Raw genomic sequence first — 16,326 nt, 5'->3', positions numbered from 1 at the left:
TCTGGACCTGGCAGCAGCATGAGGAGGCGGTATAGGGGCCCATGGCAGATTAGGGGCCTGGCAGCAGCTATAGGAGGCCCGTAATCTGCCAGCACCCTATGACAAAAAATGGAACACACCAGCAGTGTGAGGAGACCTGAAAGTGGCACAAGGCATGAGACACTGTGGACCTGGCAGCAGCATGAGGAGGCGGTACAGGGGCCCATGGCAGATTAGGGGCCTGGCAGCAGCTATGGGAGGCCCGTAATCTGCCAGCACCCTATGACAAAAAATGGAACACACCAGCAGTGTGAGGAGGCCTGAAAGTGGCACATGGCAGAGTGTGGCGATGGAGACAGCAGCAATGGGAGGCTGTACAGGGACCCATGAGAGACTCTGGACCTGGCAGCAGCATGAGGAGGCGGTATAGGGGCCCATGGCAGATTAGGGGCCTGGCAGCAGCTATAGGAGGCCCGTAATCTGCCAGCACCCTATGACAAAAAATGGAACACACCAGCAGTGTGAGGAGACCTGAAAGTGGCACAAGGCATGAGACACTGTGGACCTGGCAGCAGCATGAGGAGGCGGTACAGGGGCCCATGGCAGATTAGGGGCCTGGCAGCAGCTATGGGAGGCCCGTAATCTGCCAGCACCCTATGACAAAAAATGGAACACACCAGCAGTGTGAGGAGGCCTGAAAGTGGCACATGGCAGAGTGTGGCGATGGAGACAGCAGCAATGGGAGGCTGTACAGGGACCCATGAGAGACTCTGGACCTGGCAGCAGCATGAGGAGGCGGTATAGGGGCCCATGGCAGATTAGGGGCCTGGCAGCAGCTATAGGAGGCCCGTAATCTGCCAGCACCCTATGACAAAAAATGGAACACACCAGCAGTGTGAGGAGACCTGAAAGTGGCACATGGCATAAGACACTGTGGACCTGGCAGCAGCATGAGGAGGCGGTATAGGGGCCCATGGCAGATTAGGGGCCTGGCAGCAGCTATAGGAGGCCCGTAATCTGCCAGCACCCTATGACAAAAAATGGAACACACCAGCAGTGTGAGGAGACCTGAAAGTGGCACATGGCATGAGACACTGTGGACCTGGCAGCAGCATGAGGAGGCGTTATAGGGGCCCATGGCAGATTAGGGGCCTCACAGCAGCTATGGGAGGCCCGTAATCTGCCAGCACCCTATGACAAAAAATTGAACACACCAGCAGTGTGAGGAGACCTGAAAGTGGCACATGGCAGAGTGTGGCGATGGAGACAGCAGCAATGGGACGCCGTACAGGGACCCATGATAGACTCTGGACTTGGCAGCAGCATGAGGAGGCGGTATAGGGGCCCATGGCAGATTAGGGGCCTGGCAGCAGCTATGGGAGGCCCGTAATCTGCCAGCACCCTATGACAAAAAATTGAACACACCAGCAGTGTGTGAGGAGACCTGAAAGTGGCACATGGCAGAGTGTGGCGATGGAGACAGCAGCAATGGGAGGCCGTACAGGGACCCATGAGAGACTCTGGACCTGGCAGCAGCATGAGGAGGCGGTATAGGGGCCCATGGCAGATTATGGTCCTGGCAGCAGCTATGGGAGGCCCGTAATCTGCCAGCACCCTATGACAAAAAATTGAACACACCAGCAGTGTGAGGAGACCTGAAAGTGGCACATGGCAGAGTGTGGAGATGGAGACAGCAGCAATGGGACGCCGTACAGGGACCCATGAGAGACTCTGGACCTGGCAGCAGCATGAGTAGGCGGTATAGGGGCCCATGGCAGATTATGGTCCTGGCAGCAGCTATGGGAGGCCCGTAATCTGCCAGCACCCTATGACAAAAAATTGAACACACCAGCAGTGTGTGAGGAGACCTGAAAGTGGCACATGGCAGAGTGTGGCGATGGAGACAGCAGCAATGGGAGGCCGTACAGGGACCCATGAGAGACTCTGGACCTGGCAGCAGCATGAGGAGGCGGTATAGGGGCCCATGGCAGATTAGGGGCCTGGCAGCAGCTATAGGAGGCCCGTAATCTGCCAGCACCCTATGACAAAAAATGAAACACACCAGCAGTGTGAGGAGACCTGAAAGTGGCACATGGCATGAGACACTGTGGACCTGGCAGCAGCATGAGGAGGCGGTACAGGGGCCCATGGCAGATTAGGGGCCTGGCAGCAGCTATGGGAGGCCCGTAATCTGCCAGCACCCTATGACAAAAAATGGAACACACCAGCAGTGTGAGGAGACCTGAAAGTGGCACATGGCAGAGTGTGGCGATGGAGACAACCCACCGACTGTCTTGCTCGCTGCCAAGCTGCCACCCTCTTCTCCTGATGATGCGGAAGCAATAGCCTGATGATGACGAGGCTGCCAAGTGCGATCAGCCTCATCATCATCAATTAGGGTCTCCGCCTCACTACTAGCCCCCTCGGCTGCGTGTGGGTCAGGAGACAGACCTGTCTCTAGACCGGCTACCGAGCCACTCTCCTCGCCACTACTTCTTCGCCTGGCTGCTGAAGAGGCGGATGTCTCCCCCCGTTCCTGACCGCCCTCTGTTAGCTCTTCCTCACTGTACAGGATGACACCGGGAGCACTGGCCTCTAGCTGCGAATAGTGCTGCCTCGACCCCTTCCTCTGCTGCCACGTCTGCTCGCTCCTAAAACATTGCCTCCTCTGCCACTCCTCTGCATGTTGTCTGACATACTCTTTAATTAAACGATTCTGTGTCCCTGAGTAACAATTCTGTGTCTGTCCCTGAGTAACAATTCTGTGTCCCTGAGTAACGTTTCTGTGGCCCTAAGTAACATTTCTGTGTCCCTCAGTAACAATTCTGTGTCCCTCAGTAACAATTCTGTGTCTGTCCCTGAGTAACAATTCTGTGTCCCTCAGTAACAATTCTGTGTCCCTCAGTAACAATTCTGTGTCCCTCAGTAACAATTCTGTGTCCCTCAGTAACAATTCTGTGTCCCTGAGTAACAATTCTGTGTCCCTGAGTAAGAATTCTGTGTCTGTCCCTGAGTAAGAATTCTGTGTCTGTCCCTGATTAACAATTATGTGTCCCTGAGTAACGTTTCTGTGGCCCTAAGTAACAGTTCTGTGGCCCTCAGTAACAATTCTGTGTCCCTCAGTAACAATTCTGTGTCCCTCAGTAACAATTCTGTGTCTGTCCCTGAGTAACAATTCTGTGTCCCTGAGTAACGTTTCTGTGGCCCTAAGTAACAGTTCTGTGGCCCTCAGTAACAATTCTGTGTCCCTCAGTAACAATTCTGTGTCTGTCCCTGAGTAACAATTCTGTGTCTGTCCCTGAGTAACAATTCTGTGTCCCTCAGTAACAATTCTGTGTCCCTGAGTAACAATTCTGTGTCCCTCAGTAACAATTCTGTGTCCCTCAGTAACAATTCTGTGTCCCTCAGTAACAATTCTGTGTCCCTGAGTAACAATTCTGTGTTCCTGAGTAACAATTCTGTGTCTGTCCCTGAGTAAGAATTCTGTGTCTGTCCCTGAGTAAGAATTCTGTGTCCCTAAGTAACGTTTCTGTGGCCCTAAGTAACGTTTCTGTGGCCCTAAGTAACGTTTCTGTGGCCCTAAGTAACGGTTCTGTGTCCCTCAGTAACAATTCTGTATCCCTCAGTAACAATTCTGTGTCTGTCCCTGAGTAACAATTCTGTGGCCCTAAGTAACGTTTCTGTGGCCCTAAATAATGGTTCTGTGGCCCTCAGTAACAATTCTGTGTCCCTCAGTAACAATTCTGTGTCTGTCCCTAAGTAACGATTCTGTGGCCCTAAGTAACGTTTCTGTGGCCCTAAGTAACGTTTCTGTGGCCCTAAGTAACAATTCTGTGGCCCTAAGTAACAATTCTGTGGCCCTAACGTTTCTGTGGCCCTAAGTAACGTTTCTGTGGCCCTCAGTAACAAATATGTGTCCCTCAGTAACAATTCTGTGTCTGTCCCTAAGTAACAATTCTGTGGCCCTAAGTAACGTTTCTGTGGCCCTAAGTAACGGTTCTGTGGCCCTCAGTAACAATTCTGTGTCCCTCAATAACAATTCTGTGTCTGTCCCTAAGTAACAATTCTGTGGCCCTAAGTAACGTTTCTGTGGCCCTAAGTAACGTTTCTGTGGCCCTAAGTAACGTTTCTGTGGCCCTCAGTAACAAATCTGTGTCCTTCAGTAACAATTCTGTGTCTGTCCCTAAGTAACAATTCTGTGGCCCTAAGTAAAGTTTCTGTGGCCCTAAGTAACGTTTCTGTGGCCCTAAGTAACGATTCTGTGGCCCTAAGTAACGTTTCTGTGGCCCTAAGTAACGTTTCTGTGGCCCTAAGTAACGATTCTGTGGCCCTAAGTAACAATTCTGTGGCCCTAAGTAACGATTCTGTGGCCCTAAGTAACGATTCTGTGGCCCTAAGTAACGTTTCTGTGGCCCTAAGTAACGTTTCTGTGGCCCTCAGTAACAAATCTGTGTCCCTCAGTAACAATTCTGTGTCTGTCCCTAAGTAACAATTCTGTGGCCCTAAGTAACATTTCTGTGGCCCTAAGTAACAATTCTGTGGCCCTGAGTAACAATTCTGTGGCCCTAAGTAACGTTTCTGTGGCCCTAAGTAACGTTTCTGTGGCCCTCAGTAACAAATCTGTGTCCCTCAGTAACAATTCTGTGTCTGTCCCTAAGTAACAATTCTGTGGCCCTAAGTAACGTTTCTGTGGCCCTAAGTAACGGTTCTGTGGCCCTCAGTAACAATTCTGTGTCCCTCAATAACAATTCTGTGTCTGTCCCTAAGTAACAATTCTGTGGCCCTAAGTAACGATTCTGTGGCCCTAAGTAACGATTCTGTATCCCTCAGTAACAATTCTGTCTGTCCCTGAGTAACAATTCTGTGTCCCTAAGTAATGTTTCTGTGGCCCTAACTAACGATTCTGTGGCCCTAACTAACGTTTCTGTGTCCCTAAGTAATGTTTCTCTGTCCCTAACTCTCTCCCTGAATACAGCCAGGTCTGCCTCTGTTGAATGACTGGAGGCAAATGGAGAATTCTAAAATGGCCGCCATTTATAGCTCAACCATTACACTGTGCTGGCTGGCTGGCTGCTGATTGGCTAATGCGATCACATGTCATGAATGAATGCATTATGGGTCAGCGCGCCTTGTCTGCGCGCCTTCCCAGACATCCCCGCTCCGTCGCCGCACATGTCGCCGCCATTTTAGGAAAAATTTTGATTTGCGCATCCGAAGTCTGCTTATTTTCGGATTCGACGCGAATCGAAATTTTCCTAATATTCAAAACGAATTCCACTTCGCCTACTTCGATTCGCTCATCTCTAATTAGTACCATAGCTTGTAAACTCTATTACTTTCACAAAGACCAAATAGTATTCACAGATTAAAGTTATTTTTACCAAAGAAATGTAGCAGTATAAATTTTGGCCAAAATTTATGAAGAAAAATTACTTATTTGCAACAGTTTATAACAGAAACAAAGAAAAATGTGTTTTTTTTTATATTTGGTAGTTTTTTTCATTTAAAGCGCAAAAAATAAAAACCCCAGTGCTGATTAACCGCCTCCTGCCCACCATATAGTACAATGACAGACGCAAGGCGGTTCTCTCGTTCATCTGACGTCCTCCCATTTTAACTGCGTATGCGCGGCTCCAGGAGCGCGCCACGATCGGTGGTGCGCTGTGTCCCTTGGATGCAGTGGATCACCGATCAACGGAAAGAGCCAAAGATGTCGGCTTGGTCATGTGATCAGCTGTGTCCAATCACAGCTGATCGCATGTAAATAGGGAAATTCAGGTTATCTGCATTTCTCTCCTCACGAACTGTCACGCTGACAGCTCGAGAGGAGAGCCGGTAATCGGCATTTCTCGGAGGGGACATGTACACGGATCATCAGGGCACTGATGATCAGTGTGCCCTGTTGATCTGTGTAGCCCCAGCAGTGCCACCTGTCAGTGTCCATCCGTACCAGCTGTCAGTGCTCATCCATGCCACCTGCCAGTGCCCATCAGTGCCACATATCAGTGCCCATCTGAGCTGCCTTACAGTGTCACCCATCAGTGCCAGTCAGTGCCACCTATCAATGCCAATCAGTGCCACCTATCAGTCCTGCCAATCAGTGCCACCTATCAGTGCCAGTCAGTGCCACATATCAGTGTGCATCAGTGCCGTCTAACAGTGCCAGTCAGTGCCACCTAACAGTGCCAACTATCAGTGCTGCCTATAAGTGCCATATATGAGTTCTGCCTTTCAGTGCCCATCAGTGATGCCTGTCAATGCCCATCAGTGCCACCTACCAGTGCCTCCTTATTAGTGCCACCTATCAGTGTCCATCAGTGCAGCCTATCAGTGCCCATCACTGCAGCCTCATTAGCGCACATCAGTGAAGGAGAAAAATCACTTATTTACAAAATTTTATAACAAACTAAGAAAAAACTTTTTTTTTCAAAATTTTCAGTGGTTTTTGGTTTGTTTAAGAAAAAATAAAAAACCCAGAGGTGATTAAATACCACCAAAATAAAGCTCTGTCACAAACAAAATGATAAAAATTCCATATGGATACAGTGTTGCATGACTGCGCAATTGTCATTCAAAGTGCGACAGCGCTGAAAGCTGGAAATTGGCCTGGGCAGGAAGGGGGTATAAGTGCCCTGTAGGCAAGTGGTTAAAGAGGCAAAGAATAAGGTTGATAAGGTGATAAAAAAATAAAAAACAAACACTGTTCAAGGGCAATGAAGGTGGCAGAAGAGTGGAAGTATGGGTTTCCCCCTCAAAAAAAATACATACCTATGTGAATGTGTAATCCAATGCTGCATCTCCCACCAGCTCTACACTAAGAACTGAGCAATCAAACACCACTGATTGCTCAGTTCTCCCCAGATTGCTCTGCTCCTCCAGCCCTCACTGGAGCGCTGAGCAGAGCAGGGGGTGAGAGGGGCTGGCTCAGTCTCCCAGCAGCTCACTAAGAGGCTGAGCCAGCTACTGGTCGAGGCTGCTGGGTGAATCTTGACAGTAAAGTTGGGATCAATACAGTGCCTGGAACAGATTACTGACTTCTTTAGTCTGCAGTCAGCTGAAAATGGGTAACAAGAGTGCAGAATAAGCTGCAAATCTGTAATCCAGAAGAGAAGTTTTGGCCATACTTATCCTTTAAGAGACTTTATATGTTTAAGTTTATGCTTTGTATTGATGACCCTGATATTATTGTTTATTTCATTATCTATTGAGAGTTGCATAATGTTAGGGGCAATTGTAGGTATTAGAGCTGTTTTTTTAAGATTCACCTTCCTTTGACTTCAGTGGGGTTTGCATTAAAGGTCACCATCTGTGGGTTTTTCTATAAGTTTGTTGAACATTTCCACAAATCACACCCAGGCAGATTCACTCATCACTAGCACTGGCTACATTTCAGAGAAAAGATGAATGATTTCCTTAGCCCCATCAACATTTGGTACTGCTTATCTACAGGTGAAACTCGAAAAATTATAATATCGTGCAAAAGTTCATTTATTTCAGTAATGCAACTTAAAAGGTGAAACTAATATATGAGATAGACTCATTACATGCAAAGCAAGATAGTTCATTTGTTATAATTGTGATGATTATGGCTTACAGCTCATGAAAACCCCAAATCCACAATCTCAGAAAATTAGAATATTGTGAAAAGGTGCAATATTCTAGGTTCAAAGTATCCCACTCTAATCAGCTAATTAAGCCATAACACCTGCAAAGGGTTCCTTAGCCTTTAAATGGTCTCTCAGTCTGGTTCAGTAGGAATCACAATCATGAGAAAGACTGCTGACCTGACAGTTATGCAGAAAACCATCATTGACACCCTCCATAAGCAGGGAAAGCCTCAGAAGGTAATTGCAAAAGAAGTTGGATATTACCAAAGTGCTGTATCAAAGCACATTAATAGAAAGTTACGTGGAAGGGAAAAGTGTGGAAGAAAAAGGTGCACAAGCAGCAGGGATGACCGCAGCCTGGAGAGGATTGTCAGGAAAAGGTCATTCAAAAGTGTTGGGGACTTTCACAAGGAGTGGACTGAGGCTGGAGTCAGTGCATCAAGAGCCACCACACACAGATGGATCCTGGACATGGGCTTCAAATGTCGTATTCCTCTTGTCAAGCCGCTCCTGAACAACAAACAACGTCAGAAGCGTCTTACCTGGGCTAAAGAAAAACAGACCTGGTCTGTTGCTCAGTGGTCCAAAGTCCTCTTTTCTGATGACAGCAACTTTTGCATCTCATTTGGAAACCAAGGACCCAGAGTATGGAGGAAGAATGGAGAGGCACACACTGCAAGATGCTTGGAAGTCCAGTGTGAAGTTTCCACAGTCTGTGTTGATTTGGGGAGCCATGTCATCTGCTGGTGTTGGTCCACTGTGCTTCATTAAGTCCAGGGTCAACGCAGCCATCTACCAGGAGATTTTGGAGCACTTCATGCTTCCTTCCACAGACAAGCTTTATGGGGATGCTGACTTCATTTTCCAGCAGGACTTGGCACCTGCCCACACTGCCAAAAGCACCAAAACCTGGTTCAATGACAGTGGGATTACTGTGCTTGATTGGCCAGCAAACTCGCCTGACCTGAACCCCATAGAGAATCTATGGGGCATTTCCAAGAGAAAGATGAGAGACATGAGCCCAAACAATGCAGAAGATCTGAAGGCAGCTATTGAAGCATCCTGGTCTTCCATAACACCTCAGCAGTGCCCCAGGCTGATAGCTTTCATGCCACGCCGCATTGAGGCAGTAATTGCTGCAAAAGTGGCCCAAACCAAGTACTGAGTACATATGCATGCTTATACTTTTCAGAAGTCCGATTTTGTTCTATGTACAATCCTTGTTTTATTGATTGCATGTAATATTCTAATTTTCTGAGATTGTGGATTTGGGGCTTTCATGAGCTGTAAACCATAATCATCACAGTTATGACAAATCACGGCTTGAACTATCTTGCTTTGCATGTAATGAGTCTATCTCATATATTAGTTTCACCTTTTAAGTTGCATTACTGAAATAAATGAACTTTTGCACGATATTCTAATTTTTAGAGTTTCACCTGTAGATGATGGTAATTTTTAGTAGCAATTGTGAAACTCATCTCCACAAGGTAAAGGCCTTGTTAAATTTCAAGACAGGCTCAACAATGAACCCAAGGAAATGCAGCATAGACCTGGAGGAAACTATACTTTTAATAGCCCTTACTAAAAGGAAGTATTGCACAGCAAAACATGGCCTTGGGGCTGAGAGGACATGTCAGAAACTGAAGCCAGCTATGTGCGGACACCCCCTACTCGAAGTACACAAAAGAATTTATTGTGCAGACTGATGCATCTTGTTTGGGTCTAGAAGACATTTTGTTACAAGTTGTTAATGAGAAGGAACATCCACTAGTTTATCCTCATGTGGATGTAGGGGCCAAGGAGAGAAATGCCACAGGCACGTGGAATTTCTTAGCGTTGCTACATGTTTAATTCCTTGTGAAACACCAGGCTAATCAATGGCAGGAGAATGTCAGTGCTCTCTCATTTACCGATTGACAAGTAGCACTTATGCATAGGTCTGAACTAGGTAAGGGTTATTTGACTCTGGACCTCATTGTGCACATAGGCTTTGACATTTTCTTAGATAAGGAAATCTACTTCTAGTTGTGGCATAAGTAAAGGTACCTAATGTGGGGTGGGGGGCAAAAAGGACTGCTGGGGCCAGAAACGCATGAGTAAATCGAGTAGTGCCATTTGTGGATGGACAGAAGAGGTAAGCCAACCACAAGGGAGTAGTAAAAAAGTGTCACATGCTCTAACAGTTGAGAATTATCATGGAAATTAGTGAAGAGGAGTAGAAAAATGGAAGCGGAAAAATACAAAATCCATTAACTATACGCAAACAGATTTGAATCTAGTATAGATCTTCAATCCATTCAAGCGGTCTTTGAAATAATTTATTCCTAATTATTTCAACATGTAATTATAAAAACTGGTAATTATTAGGAATACATGATATAGTGAGTAAGCATGGGCACCATTCACACGAGTGTGCAGCAGAAACACACATTACATGCATTGGTGTGCTGCAGTGCCATTAATTGCAAATGGCACACCAACAAACATTTCCAATGCAACTGCATTGCAGTGCAACTCACTACCATGCATTGTATTGTGTCTGTCAAAAATGCTGTTTTGGCACCCTCCCCCATTTTGACAGCTAGCGGGGATCTTCTCCCCCCTCTTGCTGTCACAATTTTTCAAAAAACGTGGCTGTGCAAGGCTCTGCCCACCCAGCCATGTCACTCATTCACAGTATTTTGCGAATGAGAAAACAGCCTTTGCGGCTTTCAGCTTGTAGTTTTCAATGAACTGCTACGGCATTGTGGAGCACTGTCGTAGTTTATTGAGTCTTCCTGGCAGAATGTATCTGCTTGCCCGTATGATGTACGGCCACACAGATACAGTGATAGGTCTTCAGAAGACAATCTGTTAATCGCTGGTGCAATGATTTAGAGGCTCCAGAAGCATAAAATAATAAATGCACATTTTTTCACCTGCAAAAAAAGTGAGTTTATTATTTTTCGGTAAAAGGTGAACTTATCCTTTAAAGCAATGCCGATAAATGCACCGCAATGGACTATCCTGTTGTTAATGGGCCCTCAATGCAACATCCTACAGCAGTTCAGCCAGCAGAAATAAGAATATTTGCTGGGGTGAATAAAATCTTGAACTACTTTTGAATGACATTCGAATGTACTGAGAATTTTTTAACAAATGTTCTTTTGAAATTCTACTATTGTATATCCAGCGTAAGGTCCAGTAATATGGATGATAGTTAGTAACATTTTAGTAGTAGTATATAAATGTCTTTCATACAGTTTACGTAACACCCAACAGAATGAGAGCAAATGGGAGCAAAAATGATATAAAGTAAGTGTTTCTTAAAGCGGCTCATATATACTGTATATATCTATGCTGCTGGATCAGGCAACAGTCTCTAGCACTGTTTCCTGAAAGCTCTTGAAAGTAAGGCCCCTTTCACATGGGCATTCTGTATGTCCGTTTTTCATCTGTCTGCTTATGGATGAAAAAACGGACACCCATGTATTTCTATACACTTGCGGATGTAATCGGATGATCATCTGTTTACATCCATTTAATGTCCACATCCGATAACCACTTGCCCTCCAGAGGACTTACACCCCTTCCTGACCAGGCCATTTTCTGCGATTCGGCACTGCGTTATTTTAACTGACAATTGCGCAGTCATGCAACATTGCACTAAATGCAATTTATGTCCTTTTTTCCAACAAATAGAACTTTCTTTCAGTGGTATTTGATTGTCTCTGTGGTTTTTATTTTTTGCGCTATAAAAAAAAAGTCTGCCAATTTTGAGAAAAAAAACTATATTTTTGAGTTTTTCCTAGTAAACATGTCCAGAAAAAAAAATGCAAAATTCAAATTTCATCATAAATTTAGGCCAAAATGTATTCTGCTACGTCTTTGCTAAAAAAAATTCCCAATACATGTAAATGAACTGTTTTACGTGAAAGTTATAGCATCTACAAATGACGGTATATATACTGGTTTTTTTTAAAAATTCTTTTTATACTAGTAAATGGTGGCGAGCAGTGACTTATAGCGGAACTGCATCAGGCATTCTGACACTGGGAGGGAACTGACTGTCACCGACATCCCAAGTGACACCAATACAGTGATCAGTGCTAATAGAAAGCACTAACACTGTACTAATGACACTGGACATGAAGGGGTTAACCCATGGGGCAATCAAAGGGTTAACTGTGTGCTGTGTGTGTGCTTTACACTGCAAGCACACTGCTTTGTATGGCTCTGCTATGCAGAGCCAAACAAAGCAGTGTGCAGAAGCTGGCAGGGGACAGATGTGTATTATTTACATACATGGCTCTCCCCTGTCTGTGATACACGGTGATTGCCAGGTGCTGGCGGGGAATCACTGGCTTGGACCCGGTGATTGACAGCTGAGGCCGCCAACGGCTGCGTGGGTAGAGCGCATGCGCAGTTTGCGCGCGCCCCTTACCTGGAAAATGCAAAGTCACATATATACGTGATTTTGCGCACTTCTTCTGCCCTGTAGCAGTATTTCTACTATAGGGCGGCGGGAAAGCGGTTAACATCCTTTTTTTTAACGGAAGAAAACCTTATTTGTCTTCTGTAAAAAACGGAATGGACAAAAAATGGATGTAAACGGACAAAAATGGATGTAAACGGACATACGGTCCATTTATCCATTGATAAAGAATGTAAAAAATGGATGTAAACGGATGAAAAACTGATGTGAACTGATGAAAAACTGATGTGAGCTGATCCATTTTTTGCTTGGAAAAATGTGACAAACCTGCTGAGAAAAACAGAACACCCATGTGAAAGGACACTTACAAACATTATGATAAATCCTGTCCTGACTGTTGTTGTTCTTCTGTAGAATAAGGTGCCTGTCTATGTTGGTCACCCCCCTCCCCCCCTACAGGGTCTATGTGGGCAAAATAGGAAGAGGAAGTAAAAAAACAAAAGCTCAGTTGTAGGTTACACTGTCTCTCATTAATGTAGTTACTCAAAGTTGAATACAATCTACCATGTCTACAGCAAAAACTACTTTTAGGGCTCATTCGCTCATTCAGAAAAAACGGTGTATTTAGATGCACACAGTAAATTGCTTTAGCTATTATACTATTGAATAAATATAGTGTTCAATGGGGCCATACACATCCACTTCAACATGTATAAACATGCACAAACATGTATATTGTGGAATGAAAGAATTGTACACATCTAAATGTGCCCAAATGGGAGTACGTTAGGTGACTATTTTATGCAGGAATTTCTACTAGCTGTACCAGCAAGAACCTGCGTTCCGCGCAGAAAATACGTGTGATTGAGTCTTTATAGTCCAGAATTCACAGAATGTTCAACCCCCTAATTTTCTCACAGCACTAAATGCAATGCCTACAGTCAAACTACATGCAGACCAGCATAGAACATAGAGTGTCCTGGTTGCTAAAACACTGCTTAGCACTTTTCAGAGTAAGTCAGCTCACACTTGCAAACCCTATTAAATTGATGAGGGCCCATGGCGTGAGTTGCATTGCATCGAAAAGGGATCACATTCCTTATGGCATTCCCAGTCTCTAGCAGCCCCTGAGATTTTGTTCTACTTTACAAACATCTGATCTAAGTAAAGATTCTGCCGCCAGCCATTAGTTAGCATATTAGGAACCCTTTCCATCTTCTCATTGAAAAGTAGAACCCTTTTTCAATGAGCAGAAGATCAGGAAGTCTGAAAGGATTTGTGTGTGAAGATTTACAAGAGCGGAGTTACAGAGAATTCAGCACAAATAACAGAGGTCTCTGTGAGAGGCAGCCACTCCCTAAGCAGGCACAAAGCATTACTGTTAACATAATTAAAAAGATTACATGTATTTTTAAACAGAAGATACAAATATTTGAGAAAGCAGACAGTAACAATATAAATACAGTAAAGTTGTCTTTCTCTTATGACTTACAGACAGCAAGTTCCTCCTTGAAATGACAAGAATTACACAACAGATGGTTCTGTTATTTACATCACAAGCTTTCTCCTGATAACTCTTCTCCTCCTCCGGTTTCCTCAGTCTGGTTGAACTCCTCCCATTAACCTGATCTTTACCTGCTAAAGCCTTTATATTTCTGTACAGAAAAGCAACACTGATAATTAGTCTTCAAGTGCAGCATATAGCAATTATTTTATAGAAAGTCCACAAAACTAAGAGAAAAAGAAGCAAAGCAGAATGAGGGAGAGACTCTGATAGAGTAGCAGGAATAATGGAAAATAAAGAATTGACTTTCACTTTAATTTACATTGATGGCGGGAGCTGATAATAATCAAAAAGGAATCTGTAACCCAATAAATGACCTGTCGAGAATATATTTGTCTTTCCACTCTTTATGCTGGAAGGGATAGCCAAAACCATTTAGTTTTTGATAATGCAATGATGTTTAGATTGAGTAGCAAACAGAAAATTTCTGAAAATGTATCATATAGCAAAATCACCCGTAAGGCTCGATTCACATGCAAATTTCATGCGTGTAACTTACTTGCAACTTTGATGCGCCTTTACGCACAGAAGTTGCATCAGTATTAGATAAGAAGCATTCCCATAAGACTTTAATGAGATCATTGGGTTATTTGTTTTTTTTTTTTTCAGCATGCTAACTGGGATTGGGGTGTCAATAACTATTCACACCTGCGCATTTTTGAACGTGCGGGAATTCGCACAAAAAATGCATGCTTTGCCACGTTTCAGAAACGCTTAGCAAATGTGCATTTTGTTTGCGTTGCCATGTATTCAGATCTGCATGTTTTTCAAAATGCGTGGCAACCCACACAGAAAGCAAGCATTTTGCTGCACATTTCAAAAACACGCACGTGCATTGCCATGCATTCAAAAAATGTATGCTTTGCCATACGTTTTGGAAATGCATTGCAAATGTGCATCAAGCTTGCATCACCATATTGGCACACTAACTGTGATTGGGGTCATCAACAGTTAGGTTACATTCACATCTGTGTGCTTCTAAACGTGTGGCAAACCCCACCGATAATGTGAGCTTTGCCACACGTTTTACAAATGTGCACCAATCTAAATGCGCTCTTTGCTGCATGTTTTGGAAACACGGCCTTGTGCTGCCTTGCCTTCACATCTGCACATTTCTAAACAAGTGGTAGCTCGCAGAGAAAACGCGTTGCCATGATGGAATACTAAGGCTGGCCATACACTATACAATTTTCTTACAATTTTCCCCATCACATCCACCATGCCAGGGGATTGCTGGGACCTGCAGTCCTGCTGGAGGAACATCAGTTCTGGAGATCTGCCACTGTGCTTTGTATGGATGCTTAGGGACTAGGTTAGGGAAAGACCATTGCTGTTCTGTTGGCTGTAATGCTGAAGCGTCATATGACGTCCTCCCAGAACAAGAGAACCACCTTGCGTTCGTTATATTACTATATGGCGGGCGGGAGGTGGTTAAAAATCATCATCGCTCAAAAATGTAGTAACAATTTCAAAAAGTTCTGGCTATCAAATATTTATTGAATTAATATATTTTTTAAATATTTATACCATTAACACATTTCACAGCTCAAATTGGCCACTTCTTCACAAATGCATCTTAACACTGACAGATGAAAACACATCCTATGGTAAGATGATCAGATTTTCAAAAGGAAATTCAGAGACATCGTACTGATAAGGCCCAGTTTTATGCACACTTACAAAAGCACAGTCCCTTTGCAATTTATATTTAAACAGTGTAACACAGTGTAGATAGGTGCTAGGAGTAGATAGATTCAGTTTGGCTCACTGTATCCAGTGTAGCTGCCTTTATGTTAGGTAAATTTAGCTTAGCTCACTGTAGTCAGTGAAACTGCATGTGATCATTTAGGGTCTACAGATTTAATTGTTCTCACGCTGTATCTCCAGAGTCACATAGATAGTTCTGGAATAAAGGTGTGGAGTAACGTAAATGGGCAGCATGAATATTTATACAGTCCTAGCCAATCTTTGTGGGCCCTGCACAAGTTGCTGCTGAGAAATGGGTATAAATAGGCTGAGATCTGGAGTCTTCTTGTCTTGTCCTGGAGAGGAGGAGTTCAGACTAGATGGCCTGCTGCCCTCTGGGCAGTCCTGCCATGGAACTGGGCAGTTCCTTGCTGTAAAAGCCAGTTATAGACTGGGGCAGTGGCCATTTTTTGTACTGTTGAATTATTGGTGAGTGGGTGCACTGGACACCCTGGCTGAAATTGTGCTACATCCTGTTGTCCATGAGCTTACCGAAATTTTTTGCTGCATAAGACTGAGATAATGCATAAGAAAATGTTTGTGTGTCTTATGGAGCGAATATGGAGTGGCCGGCCCGATATTCTCGCCGCTGTGTTAGAATACCGGGCCGGCCGCTCGGCTCTACTGTGAGGAAGAACCCGTCCTACCTGTTCCTCAGTCCAGTGGTGTCCTACTTCCATCGGCTGTCTTCTCTACCTCGCGCTGGCATCTTCAGTGTCGGCACCAGGCTGTGACAGCTTGCGGCTTTGCAGCCGGGTGCCCACTGCCCATGCGCGAGAAGCGCTGCGCTTTGTGAATGGTCCCGTAGTCTTGTGGGACCTGTCACGTGTCCCACAAGACTACGGGGAGGGAGGGGGAGAACAACTCCGCGGAAGTGGGAGCGGGTATCTGTCAAATTTGGGTACCCACCCCCCCTCCCCAAAGGTCCGCAGTCTCTGGTCATCTCCTGTACTATGTCCGCAGTCTCTGGTCATCTCCTGTAGTATGTCTGCAGTCTCTGGTCATCTCCTGTA

At 44.9% G+C, this 16,326-nt stretch overlaps 1 protein-coding gene across 2 annotated transcripts in view; it reads right to left on the bottom strand.

The window, feature by feature from the left end:
* The window catches only part of LPCAT2 (lysophosphatidylcholine acyltransferase 2), a 428,744-nt gene extending 415,136 nt beyond the window's left edge, over positions 1–13,608 (bottom strand). For both annotated transcript variants that reach the window (XM_089692556.1, XM_089692557.1), the window contains exon 1: positions 13,496–13,608. The gene's annotated coding sequence lies outside the window, so the exon portion shown is untranslated. The remainder of the gene's footprint in view (positions 1–13,495) is intronic.
* Positions 13,609–16,326: the final 2,718 nt, after the last annotated feature.

The sequence above is a fragment of the Staurois parvus genome, unplaced genomic scaffold (genome assembly GCF_062004578.1).
Source record: "Staurois parvus isolate SC_StPar_1 unplaced genomic scaffold, SC_StPar_1.0 ptg000594l, whole genome shotgun sequence".
Lineage (NCBI taxonomy): Eukaryota > Metazoa > Chordata > Amphibia > Anura > Ranidae > Staurois > Staurois parvus.
This window is presented reverse-complemented; position numbering and strand designations above follow the sequence as displayed.